This window comes from Eptatretus burgeri, chromosome 9 (assembly GCF_056783735.1).
Source record: "Eptatretus burgeri isolate ZD-2024b chromosome 9, Ebu_testis_v1, whole genome shotgun sequence".
Lineage (NCBI taxonomy): Eukaryota > Metazoa > Chordata > Myxini > Myxiniformes > Myxinidae > Eptatretus > Eptatretus burgeri.
In genome coordinates, this window is record NC_140969.1 from 12,790,956 (window position 1) to 12,811,295 (window position 20,340).

The 20,340-nt window shown below is 42.1% G+C and overlaps 1 long non-coding RNA gene across 1 annotated transcript in view; it reads left to right on the forward strand.

Moving 5' to 3' along the window:
• Window positions 1-20,340, forward strand: part of LOC147019553 (uncharacterized) — a 70,589-nt gene that overhangs the window by 20,873 nt on the left and 29,376 nt on the right. Inside the window, exons 2-3 of the long non-coding RNA XR_015062025.1 lie at window positions 563-690; window positions 14,266-14,431. This is a non-coding gene — a long non-coding RNA (uncharacterized LOC147019553). The remainder of the gene's footprint in view (window positions 1-562; window positions 691-14,265; window positions 14,432-20,340) is intronic.

Below are 20,340 nucleotides of genomic sequence, written 5' to 3' on the forward strand. Positions count from 1 at the left end.
TAGCGGTTAGGGTGGCTGACTTGGGATCCCAGGGTCCTGAGTTCGAGCCTCGTTTATCCAATGAATTAATACCAGGTGGGGTTGACTCAGCCTGTCATCTTTCTGAAGTCGGAAAAACGAATTCCATTGTACTGGAAATTGGGACACTGCATCAGCTGCATAGCTGCGTCTCCAACCAATGATGCAACCAGTAGCCATAAAGCTGTACTCGAAAGGAGAAGAAGTAATATTGTCAGGGATGGTTTTTTTTAAGAATTCTGCAAGGTTATTCTTTCTTATTGCTGTTGCTCCAATAATCACTGTACAATTTCGGTGTTCTTCGAATTCCAAGATCTTTTAATTTCATTTTTGAGATCCTATATTCAGTTGCAATGCTTTTTCTGTGTTCACACTCGTTGGGATCATTAGGTCATATGTGAGCATCACTTCCTTGTTTTCAGTTATTGCTTTTGGTCCCTGTTTCCATGAGTTTTCTGAAACTGCGACATTGAAATTTTTGTAGATGTGCCAGTAGATTCCACTACATACCTTGGTGTGCCACGATTGCATCCCGTGTGTGCAGGCTGGTGTGAGGCCAGGCATTGTCATGGAGGAGAGGCGCCTCGTTCATGTCTCTGTGAGGACGAGCTCTTCATATTTGGCTTTTGATGTCTCGATGTACTGCTCCGAGTTCAACAAGGTACCCTTGACGTAAGTAAGCTCCACAAACAGGATCCCCTCTCTGTCCCAAAACACAGATGTCATGACTTAACCCCCAGAGGGCTGAGATCTGAACTACTTTGCTGGTGATGTCTTATGGTGATGTTCCAGAAACTGTTGCTTGGTTTCGGGGTCATAATGGTGAACTCATGTGTCATCGCCTGTGATTATACACAATAGAAATTCCTCACTTTCAGCTTCATAGCATTCGAAGAGTTTCATTCAGATGAACTTCCGTTTTTTAGCTCGCCTGCTCAAAGAACAGAAAGCTATAGCGATACCCCCGGCGTGAGCATCAGCGTGACCATGAAAATGTTAAAGTTTTTGGTGCAAGTTATTTTTTCCTTTCTAATGTTTTTATCTACCACACTATTTTTTATACGCCCGATATATATATATATATATATATATATATATATATATATATATATATATATATATATATATATACATATATATATATATATATACATACATATATATACATATATATATATATATATATATATATATATATATATACATATATATATATATATATATATATACATATATATATATATATATATATATATATATATATATATATATATATATCGGGGCGTATTATGTGATACCGGTCGTCCGTCCGTCCATTCGTTCCTGTCCGCACTCTAACTCCCAAAGTTTTCAACTTTCACGTTTCATATTTGGTACATAGGTACAGACTGTGGAGACTGTGTGTTGCGACATACGTTCATCATCTAAAGTGGTTGCCATGGCAACCATGATGCTGTTTTCCATGTCGTAGCACAATTCTGTATATACCTTCTTGTTCGGGCGTATATTGTGCTCACTTGCACTCTTGTTCCTGATTACAATATACAAATACATATATTGCTTTAAAATTATTTGGATCAGACTTCACTGCAATGTTTATCAAAAATATTATTAGACGAGTCTTTTAAAAACGATAAATGTATAAACAGGCGAGCATTGGGTGGCTTTGACACCAACTCTCTGGTATTTTTACTCTTCTGTCAACAATCTTGGGATCCATCACGCACAAATGTTAGAGTATCCCAGTTCCTTCCTGTATGATGCTTATGACTGCTGGTTTTCCAATACCCATTGCCTCACCCAACTCACATGTGACACGGTGATCTGGTTTAATGAGCATATCAATTTGACTCCTGTTTTGCAGTTCCACTGGAGTTGCTCTCACCACTTTGATTCTCGTCCTCAATATCGGTTTCCTCGCATTTGAAGCGCTTTACCCAATGTCGAATGCTACTCACATCAATGGTGGAATCACCATGCACATTCTTCAAACACTTATGAATATCCACTAGAGGAACCTCTTCCGCAGTGAGAAGTTCAATAACTGTTCTCTGTTTCATACGCACATCTAATGGGGCAGCCATTTTGAAATATTGGTGTGACCGATGACAGTGCCGCTGAACTTAAAATGGGTGGGAAATATATTCCCTTCATTGTGATGTCACGTTACGTAGGTTTCTTCCAACACATTGGTTACAAACTGAAAAACAAGAGGCATTATTTTCGTACCTACGTGTGTGTGTGTGTGTGTGTGTGTGTGTGTGTGTGTGTGTGTGTGTGTGTGTGTGTGTGTGTGTGTGTGTGTGTGTGTGTGTGTGTGTGTGTGTGTGTGTGTGTGCGCGCGCGCGCGCCATTTTTGGCCGTATCGCTCGCTGTTGAAGAATCACTTAAACATTCTCAAATTCAGATTTTCACCAAAATCGAATCAATTCGTCCTTGTCACACACCCAACATGTCCACCAAGTTTCATGCGAATCCATCCACAACTTTTTTGAGACATCATGCCATATATCAGTTTAGCCCTCTATCTCAATGGTGAAGAATCACTTAAAAAATTATCAGATCTGGATCTTCACCAAGATTGATTCAATTCTTCCTCACGGCACATCCAACGTGTCCACCAAGTTTCGTCCAAATCCGTCGACAACTTTTTGAGATATGCTACATGTAGTTTTTGGCCCTATCTCTCAATTTTAGAAATTAGGCCCATGTTGACCTTTTGAGCTGAAAAAATAATTGGTGGTTGAATTCATTTACCTAATATATAAATCCTGTTCAAATTTCAAGTCAATCAGATAAATATTGGGGATTTTAGAAATTGCACCTTAGTTGTTGACCTTTGGTCTATGTTGACCTTTCAGCACATGCTGACCTCAAAAATAATTGGTTGTATTCAGGGAGCTGACATTAAAAACCTGTTCAGATTTAAAGTCAATCGGATGGAAATTGACGATTTTAGAAATCTGACCCATGTTGACCTTTTGGCCTATGTTGGCCTTTTGGCCTATATTGACCTCAAAAATAATTGGTGGTTGTATTCAGGGAGCTGACATTAAAAACCTGTTCAAATTTCAAGTCAATCAAATTAAAATTGAGGATTTTACAAATTTGGCCTTTGTTGACCTTTTAGCCTATTTTGACCTTTTGGCCGTTGTTGACCTCAAAAGTAATGGCTGAATTCAGTGACCTGATTTGCAAATATTGTTTCAATTTCAAATCAATCGGATGAAAATTGAGGATTTAGTAAATGTGATAAAGTTGTTGACCTTTTGGCCTCAAGAAGAAATGGGATTCTGTCGGACCACCAACTCCACCATTTAGTGAAGTTTCGTGAAGATCGGTTTGAAATTTTGACCTGGAGGTGATTTACAGGTGAGTGGACCGACAAACAAATGGAAGTGATCAACATATCCATTTTTTTTTTGCCAACTAACAAGCAGACAGAGAGGGATGAAAACATTCCTTTCCTTCCACCTTCGGTGACGGAGGTAACAAGTGAAATGAAGGTCGTTGTAAGAATGAGTTAGTACATGGAAGATTTGTCTAATGGACAGATTAAGTTGATAGATAGGCTTTTTTAATGTGATAAATTATGATCAGAATCAGCCTGAATTAAATCCCCCATTATTGCAAAACAGCAAAATGAGCAAATGAAGGAACAGTGTGTCTTCGGGTTCCTTCGGAAGGGCAGTTTGATTCACTTTCTTCTCTGCGTTCCAGTCATTACCCAAAGTGCACTTAGAAATTACATCCCCCAAGGTCACCTGCTCTGTTTTCAACTGTTGTGTAACTTGTCTCTTGTTAAATGTCAAGTCTTGTGTTTTCTGTTTTTCTGTCTGCATGTATGTGCGTGATTTGTTTGTTTCACCTCTTTCCGTTAGCCTCAAACCCTGTTCAAAGATGTGAAAAAGAAGTCTCATCATTTTTCTTGTTCTCATCATTATTGGGTACATGGGACCTTCAAAAAGTTAGTGGAATGAGGCGCAATATTTTATGATATTTTCATAGCAGTCTCATGGGAATGACAATCCTGGTGTTGGCTCAGTGGTTAGGGCAGATGTCTTGGGATCTTTAGGGTCCTGAGTTTGAGCTCCTGTTGGCTGCTGAATTAACACTAGGTGGGGTTGATTCAGCCTGAAATGCTTCTGAGGTTGGTGAAATGAGTAGCAGTGTACTGGTGGAGGGGATTGGCATCAGCAGCACAATTGTGCCCCAAACAAAATGATAGCTACCTGGAAGCCAATCTACCACGAGCAAGACGAAGAAAAAGAAGAATAAGAATAAGAATATAGAATTGATGTTCAAGGTTTCATGGCTCAGATTATCTCTCCAATTGTTTGGTAGATTTTGCTGCACAGTCCCTTATTGTCCTAAATCTTACTCCTCAGGAATGTCGACAATCTCACGTGTTTGTTATATTTTTCCAACAAAATCTCCGAAACACATTTACCTCCTGCTGATGTTGTGTTGAATAATCCTGCTTTTCATTTCAAGCATTTATTGAAATTCCTAAATGAAGTGGAATTCTTTCCACACAATGGAATAAATGGCCCCTTTCATATTTAGCCATGATCGTCCCAATAAGCTTGTGTCCCAATAGCATTCAATTAGAAGGCGGATATTGATTTCAACGCTGCTTTCGATACGTAGAACATCTCATCATTAGTGTCCATATCTTTCATTCCTATTGAGTTCATCAGCATCGATCTCAACATCGTGTGCATCTGTGATCTGCCATTGGACAGCATTTGATTGAGAATGCAAACTGTGCCGAACAGTATTGGATGGATACATTGAAGATATTGAGTGGAGAATGAAGTTTAACACATCTCCGAATACTAGGAGCAACATTTATCTGTTCCGTGGATCCTACGTTGTGTGGGCAAAAAGAGTTCGTCCATTCACTTGGCTGCTTATTTGTGCAAAGAAAAAGAAGAGGAATGAAAAGTTGTTTCACAGTCATAGATGTTGATGAAGAGGATTCTGCATTGGTCCTCATGGCCCTGTCCCAGACTTTGTCCAACCTCCAATTGGAGCGTTGAACACTTGAACAGGTTCCTCCCACCTATAGACCGTGGGCCGAGCTCCCGTTTTATTTAGTTTCGTGACCCACCTTGTGTATCTACCTGTATTTATAATATGTTGTGTGAAAATATTATAGAAATCATATATGAAACTCGTCAAGCACCAAACTTGCACATTTTTTTCAAAATATGGAAAAAAAAAACCACCCGAAATTGTGACAATTTTCTTATAAACATCGTCCAATCACAGCGCTCTTGACACACAGCACCACGCCCATCAACCAATCACATGCTTCGTTGCAGGCAAGCTGTAAAATCACTAGCTGTCATGGCAGCCGACATGTCGTTTGATGCTGGTGCTGCCGAAGATTCTGAAGGCAGTTCTTCGGGGTTCTGTTTGATGCGCGTCATCAACACTCACAGCAAAGTAATTCCTTTTAGTGAGAAAAACATTAAGAAATTTCAGCAATGTGCTGCTGAGTGTATTGATGTGGAAGGAAGCCCCGAAAGTAAGGTCACTGTCAAGGCGCTGCAAATACACCACACCCAGCACAGGCTCGGTGTGGGGATTGCAGCTGCTGTAGCCACTGATGCCACACCCGGTGATGATCATGATGATCATGGTGATGATGATGGTGATGAATGTGACGCATCTGGAAGGTAGGATCTCCTTTCTGCCATTCGCTAATTTTTGACAGAATGGTCAAAATCAATACCCAGTGATTACCATACTTTAGAATCTAACTGTCATGGATCCGACCAGATGTTCTGCTCTAAATTCTGCTTTCACTTATATTTATCCTCTTCCTAGTAATCTACACTCTTGCTCATTTTCCATCCCAAGGGGATTTCCCATCCCTCTTCCTCTCTCATCTATCTTCGCCATTTTTTATAATCCTATAACCCTCTGTGCTTGTCTTTCATTGGAATTCCTCATTCAAACCAAATTTCAGTGACAGCAACTCTGTCATTCCCCTCCCTTCATATACCATTGCTTCTAATTCTGCCATCTTGTTTTTCAATCTCTTAGCATTGGTGTAAATGTTTTTAATAGCTGAACACTATCATTAAATTTTAACTTTTTCTAATTGCACCTCTTTCTTTCTGTCCATTTCCTTCCACATTCTCCCTTATTCTAAAAATGCAGGCATTTGGTTTTTCAATTTTGTTTGATTCACTCTTATCTCTCGTTGTTAACGCAGAAACAAATGTAATTGCTCACCACTCAGATTCTTCTCCTGGAGGATGAAACTAAATACAGTAGACAAGGAATGAATGGGATAAATGAGAATTCACAAATTTTAAGCCCAGCACCCTGGCTTTCTTTCTTTCTTTATTCATTCATTCCTGATTTTTATCCGCTTGTGACCTGAAAAGGTGCGCAAACAAATTATTTATTTCATTCGCCTCATTGACAAGTAAACATTTATAGTAATTAACTAAAGGCAAACGATAACAATTGGTCAGCAGTTTCGACGATGCGGGCAAAACTGCTTCCAGCTGTGGCACTGCTGATGTGAAAATAGCAATGAAGGAAGCAGAAGCTTCAACATGAACAGCACATTTAGATGAGGGTAAACATCGAGAACAAATAAGGAATGGAAAATATTTGAGAATGCAGAGGGTTCAAGGTGTGCTTCAACTTTCTTAAGTATATTCTTTTCACAAGCTCCGTACAGATTCCATCTTTACCCTCCCATTGAAGCCTCAAGGTAAAAACAGCACTGACCAACACTGCTGAAAGAGCCTTCTTGTGTTCTATTCATGATATCCTGTACTCGCATCTTCATGAACATCTGTTAAGCTTCCATCTGTGTGCCATAATCATGAATGATTTATCTGGTAAAGCATCACCTGCTCTCTGGAACCAATGCGTCTCGCAGAATAGCCCGCCGAGTGCTGATGATTGAGAACGAAACAGCTGCCCAGTATTCTCCCTCTTGGGCTGCTTGTCCTTCACTTTGGACTAGCTCGAGGGTCTGGCTTGGCCTGACTCAAGATTCTGTGCCAGCAATTATACCATAGAGAAGACGTCAGCTCTTTGCACCACTGCAGCTTTAAAACAAGTTAAAAGAGAACTTGAGGAAGTCATCGCTTTAAGCTTTAATGAAGGCCACTTTGTGAAAAGATTTGGTAAACTGGATAAAGATAAATGCAAAATTGGCTTGTTAACAAACCTTTTGTGTGTAGCTTTGGAACTGTGTGAACATATGATCAATGTGATTCCGTCAAGGCACACACAAGGAAAGGGGAGAGGTGGATTTATGGGGTGAGGACCAAATGTAGAGTATCTTGACTTCCATCTTCCCTCCTTGTTCCTCTTCCTCCAAAAAGCCAACAATCTGTGGTTGTGCACTCTTCTCTTCCTTTAAAGACACCTTGTATATTCATCTTCCACTGGTCTTGAATTTTGATTTTACCTAAAATTGCTGAAAACATAATCTTGTATGTCCACTACTATTCAGGTGTTCCCTTTCCTGTCCAAATCTATTCTTCATCACATCTGAATACAATATCCTCCCCACCACTGTCATTTTCCCCACTAGGATCGAAACCCCTTCACCATCCTTGATAACAATCTCATCCACTTTTTTTTTTCGCCATGAAGCTTCTTCTTCATACAGCACCATTCTGTGCCTCATGCACTTTCCACGACGATCAACGTAGCTCAAAATTTCATCCCGTACTATACAATGTTCCTGAGCATGATGCCCCTGCTTTTCTCCTTGCTTCTGCATCTTTTCCATTGTAATTCAATTGCAATGTTGAAAAATAACCAGGCTTGAGTCATGATCTTGACTGATTCATTCAACTGGACCTTTCCTTGAACTTGGTATACCAACCAAGCTGAGGTCATTGCAGTCACTCTACATTGAACAGTTGGAATGAAGGGTTTTTTTATGGACACTTTTAAAAAATGATTAAAATAACACGACTTTCGGAGTCATAACCCGGCCTTCGATTGATCAAAAAATGGACATGTGATGGTCCATGTTTTTCCGCTAACCTTGAAGCTAAATCCAACACAGGCTTTTGGCCTTTTTCAGCAAGTGTCACCCACTTACCCCACCCAGTGTCAGGTGAGTTTCCTGATGCCATTGAAGTAGGTCATGTTTTTTTTTTTGTCTCCAAAACGTTTTGTGAAGGTAAAAAATATATACCTTTTGTCTCCCACCTATAGTTGTAAAATTTGCGAGCACAAGGCATTGCCGTCAGTGTGATGACCTGTGTGTGAAATATTTTAACAGAAAATACGTGAGAACACCTGGACTCGTAACAGCAGGGATTTTTTGAACACTCGTGAAACACAAATTATGATTAATTAAACTGTGGGAATGATGGAAGACATCCTGCTGTAAGAAAGGCCTTCAAGAATCAAGACGTCACAGAAACACCTGCATTGTTCTCCACGGTTATTAGAGTTTCTTGACACATTCCCAATGGGGGGGCTCTCTTGGTGCCAATAAGTTCATCAAAAACTTGAATAGATCTTTCTCGTCGGGAGGTTGATTTTTTCGAGGGGGTCAAAGAAAATGACATCAAGTGATGGGAGAAATTGCTGCACAGTCAATATATTAATTCATACGGAGTTTTAAACGAGGCACTTGAAAAATTATTCTCTTTAACCAACATTCCCACTCTTACTTTGCAGACTGATTCCCAAATTGATCTATAACAAAGGCGGTATGTCACAAAGCAAATTTAATTTTTTTTAAAGTCCATTCTTATGCCGGTTGACTGAGGACACTGGACTGGCATTCCAAATGTTGCATTCGGGTTAAGCTTCTTGAAACTGGGGCAGTTTCAGGATAATTAGCAGGTTGCTATCAGATTGTCAATGTAAACCCAGCTGGCTCATTAATGACCTTCAACGGACGTTTTTTTTCTGGCTGCCTCGACTCGTATGAACGACAAGTTATGCCATTCAATACATTGCCACTGACTCCGTGCCCTCAGGGCAACTGTAATGGCCAATAAGATTATAGTTCTGAAAAGGCATTTCTGCACAAAATCCCCCACATCCAAATATAAAAATCTAAGAAAACCACAGGAAACTAAGTAGGTCGTTTGCATCATTGAGCTGTCTCATCTGGGCTTGATCTGTGACTTAACTCAAGAACAAACTGCCATTCTCAAGCAGGTTGTACCATTTGTATTTGTATTGTGGATGTTAAAGATAATTTATCTTTCAAAATTACAGTATATCATTGCATGTCAACATATACCAAAAGTCCCTTGCATGTGTTTAGCTGTATAATTATCTTCCTATGTGGAAGGTAGGAGTATTCCAATGTGGACGTGGCACAGGGTGATGGACCAGATGATGGACCAAATTGTGCAAGGCAAATCATAAATCTACACAAGATAATATCAGATGTTGACAACAACACGTCTTATTTATCAGCTGACCTGTCAATAACAATGGTCTTTGAGGTTGAAGACTTTGGATAGGATTTGGGTTTCAACTGCTATTCCTCTACCCTCAAACACATCCAGGCACAGCCAAGTGAGCCTTATTCAAAAAACAAAACGATCTCGAAGAACTCGTATCAAAAAGTTAAATAATTCTGGATGCCAGACCATGCATCTGATCAGGTTGATATTGAAATATATATATATATATATATATATATATATATATATATATATATATATGTATATATATATATATATATATATATATATATATATATATATATATATATATATATATATATATATATATATATATACATATATATATATATATGTTCCCCATCACTATTAGATCATAATTTTGAAGTTTCGCTTCGATTAATGCAGTGGTTCAAGAGAGAGAATTTAAAAAATATTTTCCTTCAATCCAATATGGCTGCCAAACCATGTGACCTATTAATTATTCATGAACAGACTGGTACTCCAAGGCTTGTGGAGCATGTGTGTGAAGTTTCCCCTCGATCTGTTCAGCCGTTCTGGAGAAGAGAATTTTTAAAGGTTTTAGGGTAAAATCTAATATGGTTTCCAAACCATGTGACCTATGATGTCATACATTGGTGGGGAAAATTTTGGCTGTCATGGATAGGCGGTGATAGCTGTAAAGTTTCTCCTCAATCTGTTCAGCCATTTCAGAGATTTTTGAAGGTTTAAAAAAAAAAAAAAAAAAAAAAAAAATATATATATATATATATATATATATATATATATATATATATATATATACAGTACATATTTATATATGATTGATGAACCATATGGCCGATGACATCAGAATTTTTTTTTCTATTGACCAATTTATCCCCAGATGACCCTCAACATTTTTCATACTGATTGGATGTAGCATTCGACATATGCGATTATGATGTCATAACGAAGGCACCAATGACATTATAAAAAAATCACACTTATTCCCGATGAGGAGTACTTGACAGGTAGAAAGTTTCAATTTTTTCCATGGAGCGGTTTCGTTGACGGTCGTTGGAGGATGATCCAGAACTGCAGGGTCTACCGGAGTGCTCAGTTCCTCAATACTGACCACAGGCTTGTTGTAGCAACTCTAAAGCTGCACCTTAAATCCTGGAGAATGGTACCATCCCAGCCGAGGCTGGATGTTAGCAAGCTCAGGGATGAGAGAGTAGCTGAGGAGTTTGCGAACAGGCTGAGTGGACACTTGGGGGGTCTGGGTGCTTTGGGGGGTCCTGAAGAGTTGTGGAGTGCCTTCAAGACCACCGTCCTTGATGTTGCCGGTGGATGTCTTGGAACTCACCTCAGGGCAAAGAAGAATTTTGTCTCTCAAGGGACACTGGATACCATTGACCAGAGTCGCAGGGCCAGGCTGAATGGCAGAGCTGAGCTGTTCAGGGAGCTGAGGCGTAAAACTGTACGTGCACTGAGGGTGGACAAGGAGGCCTATGTGCGAGGAATCTGTGAGGGGGTAGAGCATCACCTGTGGACAGGTGATTCTCGTCCCGCTTACAGGGGAATTCGCGCATTGCGTTCATCCAAGCCCATCCCTCAGAGCACTGCAGTTCGAGCAGAGAGTGGTAGGCTCTTGACAGAGGAGTCTGAAGTGAAGGCCCGCTGGGCCGGTTACTTTGAGCGGTTGTACCAGGCTGATCCCCCAGCTGTCGAGTTGGACGTCAAGGGTGTTACAATCCCTGTTGCTGACCCTCGAATCAACTGTGGTCCACCTTCGCTTGTGGAAACACGGGCTGCGGTGAACCAGTTGAAACGGGGCAAAGCTCCAGGGATCTGTGGCATCCATGCTGAACTTCTCAAGGCTGGTGGAAATGCTGCACTCGTGTCGTTGCATGCAGTTTTGTGCTCTGCCTGGAACACAGGCATCATCCCAACTGACTGGAAGAGGGGCCTTGTTGTCCCTCTCTGGAAAGGGAAGGGTGATCGCCAAGACTGCAACAACTACCGAGGGGTGACGCTGCTCTCAGTGCCCGGCAAGGTCTTTGCTCGGATAATTCTTGATAGGGTTCGCCACCATCTGCCTGAGCACCAGCGTCCAGAGCAGTCAGGCTTTACACCAAAGAGGTCAACGATTGACCATATCCTTGCCCTTCGTGTCCTCACCGAACGCAGACGAGAGTTTCGGCAGGGGCTGCTTGCAGCCTATGTTGATCTCTGTAAAGCGTTCGATTCAGTGAATCGGGATGTTGTCTGGAGGATTCTTGGTCTTCGTGGGGTGCCACCAAAACTGATCGATCTGATGTCTGAACTCTACTCTGGTACTGAGAGTGCTGTGAAGTGTGGTGGTACCATCTCTGACTTATTTCCAGTTGTTACTGGAGTTCGTCAGGGGTGTGTACTGGCCCCCACACTTTTCAGCACTTGTATGGACTGGATTTTAGGGAGGATGTCGGAGAGATCAAGCTGCGGTGCATCGTTTGGGAATGTCAAGATCTCAGACCTTGATTTTTCAGATGATGCAGTCATCTTTGCGGAGACTTTAGACATCCTTTTGGGGGCCCTCGAGGTGCTGAATGAGGAGTCGGAGCCGCTGGGATTACGGGTTTCTTGGGTCAAAACTAAGATCCAGGCTTTCGGTGACATCTTGGATGCTGCTGTCCTGTCTGTGTCTGTTTGTGGTGAGGATGTTGAGGTCGTGAAGAGATTCACTTACCTTCGCAGTGATATTCATGTCTCTGCTGGCTGTGAGTCAGAGGTCAATCGACGTCTGGTTCGGGCCTGTGGAGTCATGGATTCACTGGATCATGGGGTGTGGCACTGCCGGTACCTGTGCGGGAGGACGAAAGTCCGAGTCTTCAGGTACTTGGTACTTCCAGTCTTGCTCTATGGATGTGAGACTTGGACTCTGACCAAGGATCTGAGATGGAGACTTAATTCCTTTGGTACCATGTCTCTTCGGAGAATCCTTGGCTATCGCTGGTCGGATTTTGTGTCCAACGAGCAGTTGCTGAGAGAGACTCGGATGAGATTTGTTACCTGCATAGTCCGTGAGCGTCAGTTGCGGCTGTATGGACATGTGGCTCGTCTTCCTGACGCTGATCCTGCTCACCAGATTCTCTCAGCGAGGGAGTCTCATGAGTGGAGGAGGCCAGTGGGCCGACCACGTGCCTCGTGGTTGCAGCAGGTTGACCATCATCTCAAGGAGATGGGGATGGGCCTGGCATCTGCCTGGCGGATGGTCAGACGGAGGCCCCTGGAGTACTGGCGGAAAGTGGAATCAGCGACGCGCTGTTCTGGCACATGCTCCCATACCTGACCTGAGCGGTTTCGGAGATAGAGGTTCAACGTTTCTCCTTTTTTGCACAACATGGCTGCCATACTTAAGACATACAACATGACTTAAGACATCACTATTATAATGAGAACATTCTACATGAGTATTCGCACCTCTGGTGAAAATTTCGTGTCAATCCGACAAGCGGTTCCAGAGAAAAGGAATGACAAAATGCATGCACGGCTTTTCCGAATGGAAAAGCTTAACGGACCGAATGCTTAACCCGGCTTTTCGTGTTAATAAAATTTGTTTTCAATGCTGAAGAATCTTATGAAAAATCATGTTCTTCCTCCGATATTCAGCTCGGGACAATAAGAACAAAGAACGGTGTACCGGTACCACAGTGATTAATTGTTTCCTCATTGGAAGATGTGCATCTAAATGCAAGGGAAATACCTTAAAAATATCCTCCCCAACTCAACACTTTCATGGAAGTGATGTGCAAGCTGTGGCCTCAGTCATACAAGTTGTCAGCAGCTTTCTTTACAAAGAAGTTCAGACAAATACCACTGTAACTCCATTATATTATCTTTATTGCAATTCTAATTTAGTTGTTGATACTTTACTCCAACAAACCCCTCCTGGTTTGACTTCCTTATGTTTCATTCACTGTCTTCCTAAGGATTTGATGTAATTCAACCTTAAAGCACGTAACTTTGATGGATGAACACAGACCGATGTCTGTACTGTGCAGACATCACTTATTCTGATATCTTACTTCAGCCCCTGTCACACCTTGACGATTTAGCCAGCATATGGCAACGTATCAAAATTTATCTAAAACGCTGGCGTACGCTGAACTATTGATGTTTTTTTCAGTTTTGGGCGTATAACAGTGTATTCATAATGAGTTGGACGTATGCATAACGTATTAGTAACGTACACAGAACGTTTCTATAACTTAAGCCGCTGTCACACCTTGACGTTGCACAAAATTCGTCGACGAGCTTGGCGTACTACGATGTATGCCAGCATGCTTCAGCGTGCTCTTAACGTATACAAAACTTATCCATAACGTATTCGACGTGTGCCAGCGTATTCGCCAAATTTTTCATACGTCGGCATACGCTGGCTAAAACGTCAAGGTGTGACAACGGCTTAAGTTATCAAAACGTTCTGTGTACGTTACTAATACGTTTGCATACGTCCAACTCGTTATGAATACACTATTATACGCCCAAAAACTGTAAAAAAACATCAATAGTTCAGCGTATGCCAACGTTTTAGATAAATTTTGATACGTTGCCATATGCTGGCTAAATCGACAAGGTGTGACGGGCTTAAGCACATATTACGAGGTTATCACCCTTCTCGAGGTAACCCTGTAAAACGAGTTAATAAGTACTGACGCACCTTTTATGATTCCGCTGCATCTCGGCCTGGTTACTTTCTCAGTTATAATTCCCGTGTTCTCCAGTAATTTTGCTCTATAATAATGAACAATTTTTGTTTTTTTTATTTCTTTGATTTTATCTTACTGTTTTTTTCTGACAGCCTATCAGAAAAAAAAGCTTTACCCATCGCTGGTCACATGATCAGTTTCATCATATGCTTTCGAAACTGTTGACACGAACTCCGAGCATGGATGGTCAACTTGCGTGTCTTCACTCATGGGGCAACGTAGACGTGCCATTCGCACGAGCTTCTCAACAGCACTCCGGTATGGTTGCACGTTTGGACGGTGGAAGAACCTTCCTTTCCTCCCATTGCTTCAATCCATTCCCCATCATTCATCCATCTTTTTTTTACTCCTCCTCTATCCTTTGTCGTTGTCACATTTTTTTTTTCTTCTTACCCCAGTAGCTTCTTCCACCTCTGCTCTTTCATACTTTCGTCTTTCTTTGAACCCATTTCCATTTTCCACTCGCACAAGATTAACAACATCACTGACAATTTTTCACAAGTAACTAAATCACTAACAGCAATTACCCTCTTAAATAACTTTGGAGATTATTATATCAGGATAATAATTTTTGAGAATTGTCCGTTTTCTCTCCAGGAGATGCTTTGACACATCACCCACGCGATGTCATCTCACACATGCACATCCAGTGATTAGAAATGTTATTTTGCGATGAGATTATGAAATTGATTCACTCACTTTGCCACTATAAAAGAGATGTCCCATAATTGTGGCGTCACTGCGATGAATTCTGACACCACATATTACGAGGTAATTGCAGTTCCTCAGGTAAATCTGTCAAACAAGGTAAGTGTATGATGGTAAAGTGCTGACACACCTTTTTACGATTTGGGCTGTTATAACTTGTGACAAGTGTACAGTTAGTGTGTAAGAAATTAAATCTGGGTGAAGAAGCTGCAGAAAGTACAACATTAATGTCGTATCATATGGGCGACGTGATCCCAACTGCTTTTTTTTTTTTTTAATAAAGACAACACGAATTTGGGATTGAAATTCACATGGATTTGAATATTGCACTTCCGACATGACCTACACCTTACTGAATGAGCTCGCATGTCGATCGAAAGCAAACCGTAGATATGGTACATATGGCTTGGAGAGTTGAAGAAAATTTGTCTACCGGCTGTGAAGTAATGAAACAAATTTGATTAGTTATGTGATCCGTGCAGGACTATAAAGAAAAAATGAGCAGCAATCTTGACGGGATGGTGCGCAGGTAACACCACCAACCTTTAAGCTGTGTCGCCTAGGTTTGATTCTCAGCTTGACTATAAACTGATAAATTGGTGCTGCATGTACACTCAGTGTACAAAACATGAGGAACACCTGCTGTTTCCATGAAATAGACTGATCAGGTGAATCCAGGTGAAAGCTATGACCCCTAATTGATTGCACCTGTGAAATCCACTTCAATCGGTGTTGCTTAAGGGGAGGAGACGGGTTGAAGAAGGATTTTAAAGCATTGAGACAATTGAGATGTGGGTTGTGTATGTGTGCCATACAGAGGGTGAATGGGCAAGACATAAGATTTAAGTGCCTTTGAATGGGGTATGGTAGTCGGTGCCAGGCAGACTAGTTTGAGTGTCAAGAACTGCAACACTGCTGGGTTTTTCATGCTCAACAGTTTCCTGTGTGTATCGAGAATGGTCCACCAGCTAACGGCAAGCCATTGGTCGAAAACGGCTCATTGATGAAAGAGGCGAAGCGAGGCTGACACGAATTGTGCAGAGCAACAGACGGGCTACAGTTCGTCAACTGACAGTCCAGTACAACACTGGTGTCGAAAGACCCATAAAATAATGCACAACTCATCGTACCTTGGCAGGAATGGGGTATGGCAGCCGGCGAGTTCCACCTCTTTCAGCAAAAAACAAAAACCTGCAGTTGCATTGGGTTAAAGAATGAAAACACTGGACACTGGGGGATTGGAAAACCATTGTCTGGTCTGATGAATCTCGGTTCGTGCTGTTTCATGCTGATGAGGAGGACTCGGGCATGGAGAAAACCACATGAGTACATGCATCCATCATGCTGTATGTCAACATTGCAGGCTGGTGGTGGTGGTGTGAAGGTGTGGGGGTGTGTTTTCATGGCACACATTGGGCCCCTTAATAAGAGTGGATCAGCATTTCAATGCCACAGGATATCTGAACATCCTTGCCAAGCAGGTGCATTATTTTATGGTGGCAGTGTATCCAGCGGTGAATGGATTTCCTCAGCAGGATAATGTGCCATGCCACAAGGCAAGGATTGTCCAGGAATGGTTCCATAAACATGATGGTGAATTGTGCTTACTGCAGTGGTCTGCCAGTCACCAGATCTCAATCCAATTGAGCATCTGTGGGATGAGATGGAACGAGCTATTCTGAGTAGAGACCCACGACCAGCCAACTTGATACAACTGTGGGAGCATTGGAGTCAACATGGGCCATCACTGTGGAACACTTTTGACACCTTGTGGAGTCCTTGCCCTGATGAATTGAAGCTGTTCTGAGGGCAAAAGGGGGTGCAACTCAATATGAGGAAGATGTTCCTTATGTTTTATACACTGTGTGTGTGTGTGTGTGTGTGTGTGTGTGTGTGTGTGTGTGTGTGTGTGTGTGTGTGTGTGTATGTATATATATATATTTCTATTTATACATATATATTTATGCATACCCCAATGATGCTTTTCCAGTCAAAGAAAGCTGCATAAAGCAATGAAGAAATACTACACAAGGTAATCCTTTTGCTGTTTCAAACCCTCCATGGGTTTCTCTACAGCTGCAGACATTCAAAAGTAGCACATACATGAAAATCCCAATGCGATACGCCCCCTCAGCAGCAGTGCAGCAATCCCAACCGGACCAGTTTCATCACTTGTTGGCGAATCATCAGCGACAGCATAGACAGAAACACACACCACCGAGGCTTCCAAGCATGTACCACATGCTAATAGCAAAAGGTAAGCGACAAAACTTCTGCCGGATTGGCATTACATCAGGCCTTGCTTTACTCTGTGTACAAATCCTTTTGCATGGCCTGAAGTTTCAATGTAGTTGGGATTAGATGTCCGAGAAGTCGATGTTTGATGAACAGAGATGCTATGCATTGATGCAGAAGCAACACATCTGATGACAGTATTCAGTTTGAGAGCAGTGAAAAGGTCCATGCCAAGCATAGGCGTTCTCGAAGACACAATGAAAAAGTCAGCAGGCACAGAAAAATGGTTGTGTGTCACTTGTACATGAAGACAACCAAGCACAGTGATTGATTTTTGCAGGTAAGTCACCAAGTGTAATTTTGGTTCTGTAAGAAGTGCACTCTTGAAATACTCCAGGTAGGTCGACTCTGGAAGTATTGAAACGACTCAACCTGTGTCCACTCTCCACCGGTAATTTAAATGAGCATTCCTGTCCATCAGGTGTGCAAAGAAGAACGTCACAAAATATGTTCCCTCTTATTTGTTGAGAGGCTTGTGTGTTAGTATGCTTAAAACAGTCACAACTGGTGTCGTAACTTCACGCACTTGGTATGTCTGCTCTTTACTGTGACATAATTGAGCAAAATGTGCAGTTTTTCCACACTGCCTGCAATCTACATCTTTTACAGGGTATTTTGGGGGTAATTGGCTAAGTGCATTGCAGATCCACAATGATAGCACGTACTCTCTTGGCGTACCTGTTGAATTTGTGAAAATGTTGGCTTTGCTGGTTCATTTGAAGTGTTCATTGGGTATGGTGTCGCATCTGTGTTGCTTCCCTCTGGGCCTTGTCTGTATTGTATTTACATCCTGAAAGGACGCTTTAGCTTCCGCCATGGCTGATTCGATTTGTCCCACCATTACAAGGGCTTTCTGCAGTGTAAGCTCCGGTTCCAAAAGCAAACGTTCACGTATACGAGCTGTAAGGGGTTGTATTTTTTTCTTCCATCAGCTGATCTCCATTTGGTCAGTTCTAAGTTTGTAATTAACCATGATCTCACGTAAAGTAGCAACGAACTGCTTAGTCGATTCACCCGGCCTTTGTGATCACTGACAAAACTTATTTAGCTCGAAAAGAACGTTCACTTTTGGCATGAAAAAGGCTGTTAATGTGGCGAGAGCAGCAGAGTATGTGTCCTCAGCAACTGGGAGAGTATATGGGAGAGTTCCTCGCATCAGAAAGTGCCTCGTCATTTACTGCCAGTACGAAGTTCTCGAAGACACGCATTCAAGACATAAAAGGTATCGAAGGCTCACCTGGACTTTTTAGGAATGCATCCAGTGTTGTGAGAGCAAGGTATGCCATCCTCGTCACCAATATGTTGTATAGTCATGGGCAGCGACGGCAGGCAGTTCAGCTCAACAGTTTAATGGCGTCTCTCCTCCAACTCTTCTCTCACATCTCATTCACATGTCACAACGGGTTCAGCATCATTTGCGGTTCATTGTGCATTCATTAGTATTCAAGTAACTCCCAATACCACAACCACTCCATCAATAAGTGAATGATTAGTTGACTGCCTCAAGAGGAAGGGAGGGGGTAGAATACAACGTCGATCTCATCATACTGCAGTCCCGTCATCTGTGTTCGTAAGAAAGACAGTCGTCTCCGTCTGTGTCTAGATTACAGACAGTTGAATTCCATGACAGTGACAAGCAGACAAGCCCTTACCACGGTTCCAGAATGCCCGGACACACTTGGTGGAACTAAGTGGTTCTACTTGTTGGATCAAGGCAAAGCCTATCATCAGGGCTTAGTTAAGGATGCCGACACCTGACTGCCTTTATAACACCTTGGGGTTTATACCGGTGGAAACTATTCCCTTTGGGTTGTCGGGAGCACCGGGAACGTTTCAGCAGTTCATGGAGAGCTGTTTGGAAGACCTGAGGGACAAAATTTGCCTTCCCTATCTTGTTGACGTGTTGGTGTATTGCGGCACATTTGAGGACCACCTCTTACATCTGAGAGCAGTCTGGAGGCGATTGAGTGACAAGAGAGTCAAACTAAAACCTACTAAATGTGAGTTCAGGAATGAGGTTCGCTATCTGGACCACCTGGTATCAGAGCATGGATATAGGATAGATCCCACTGATAAACGAGCAGTGCTGGAATTGAAACAAAATACCTTTAACGGTTTGTGATTTCAGGCAGCTGCTCGGGTTCTGGGGTATTGCAGACGATATATAGTCGATTTCTCAAGGAAAGCCAAACCACTGTATGATTTGCTGAAGACCCATGAGGCCGTCCTCCAGACCCAGACCAACAAGGGTCCAAAGAAACACAGTAGGAAGATGCAGGGACAGACCTCATCCAAATGAGCTGTTAGTTGGACAAAACTCGACCAAGGTGCACTCGATGTCTTTATCGACACACATTGTATTTGATGTTACGACCCATCTCGACTTTGGATGGGAGTTCGTACTGATGCTTCACAAGAAGGGTGAGGAGCCATTCTTTCCCAGCAACAGGATGACGGAAAGATGGCCGTACGTCGAAGCTCATGGATCCAGGACCCTCTCTGAGAGGAATGATTATTTCCATTCAGGGAAGTTGGGATTCCTCGCCATTGAATGGGAGATTATAGAATGTTTCAGGGACGACTTGTTCTATGCCCCCATCATTTAGAGTACAGTATTCATTGACAATAATCATTTCACCTGCATACTCACCACTGCCAAATTGGATGCCACCTGCCACCGGTGGGTTTGTGAGCTTGCAGACTTCAACTTCAAGATATTCTACAGATTGGGTTCTTTGAATCGAAATACTGATGGGTTATCCAGGATGTCACTCGCCATCAAAAAGTATGTAAACAGCTATACTGAAGAGATATCCCTCCAAACTAATGAGTGCGATGGCACAGGAAAGTGGGGATGTGATTTGCCTGACAGCGCTCACAGCCAATCCGAATAGTCTTCCCAGGAAAATGCTTAAATCGCCAGTACAGTCATTCACCAACGAGGATCTCAAATGGATTCAGTGTGGAGATTCAGAAATATCGGTGATCTATAATGCTTTTTAAAACCCACATGTGCAGGAGGGCAGGCAAAATCACTGATGGGGTCTTTGGCGAGAGTTCGAGAAACTGAAAATGAAGGATGGTATGTTGTACAGACAGACTGTTCTGTCTGACAAGAGGATGCGTGAACAACTGATTTTACTGAAAGAATTCCAGAAGTTTGC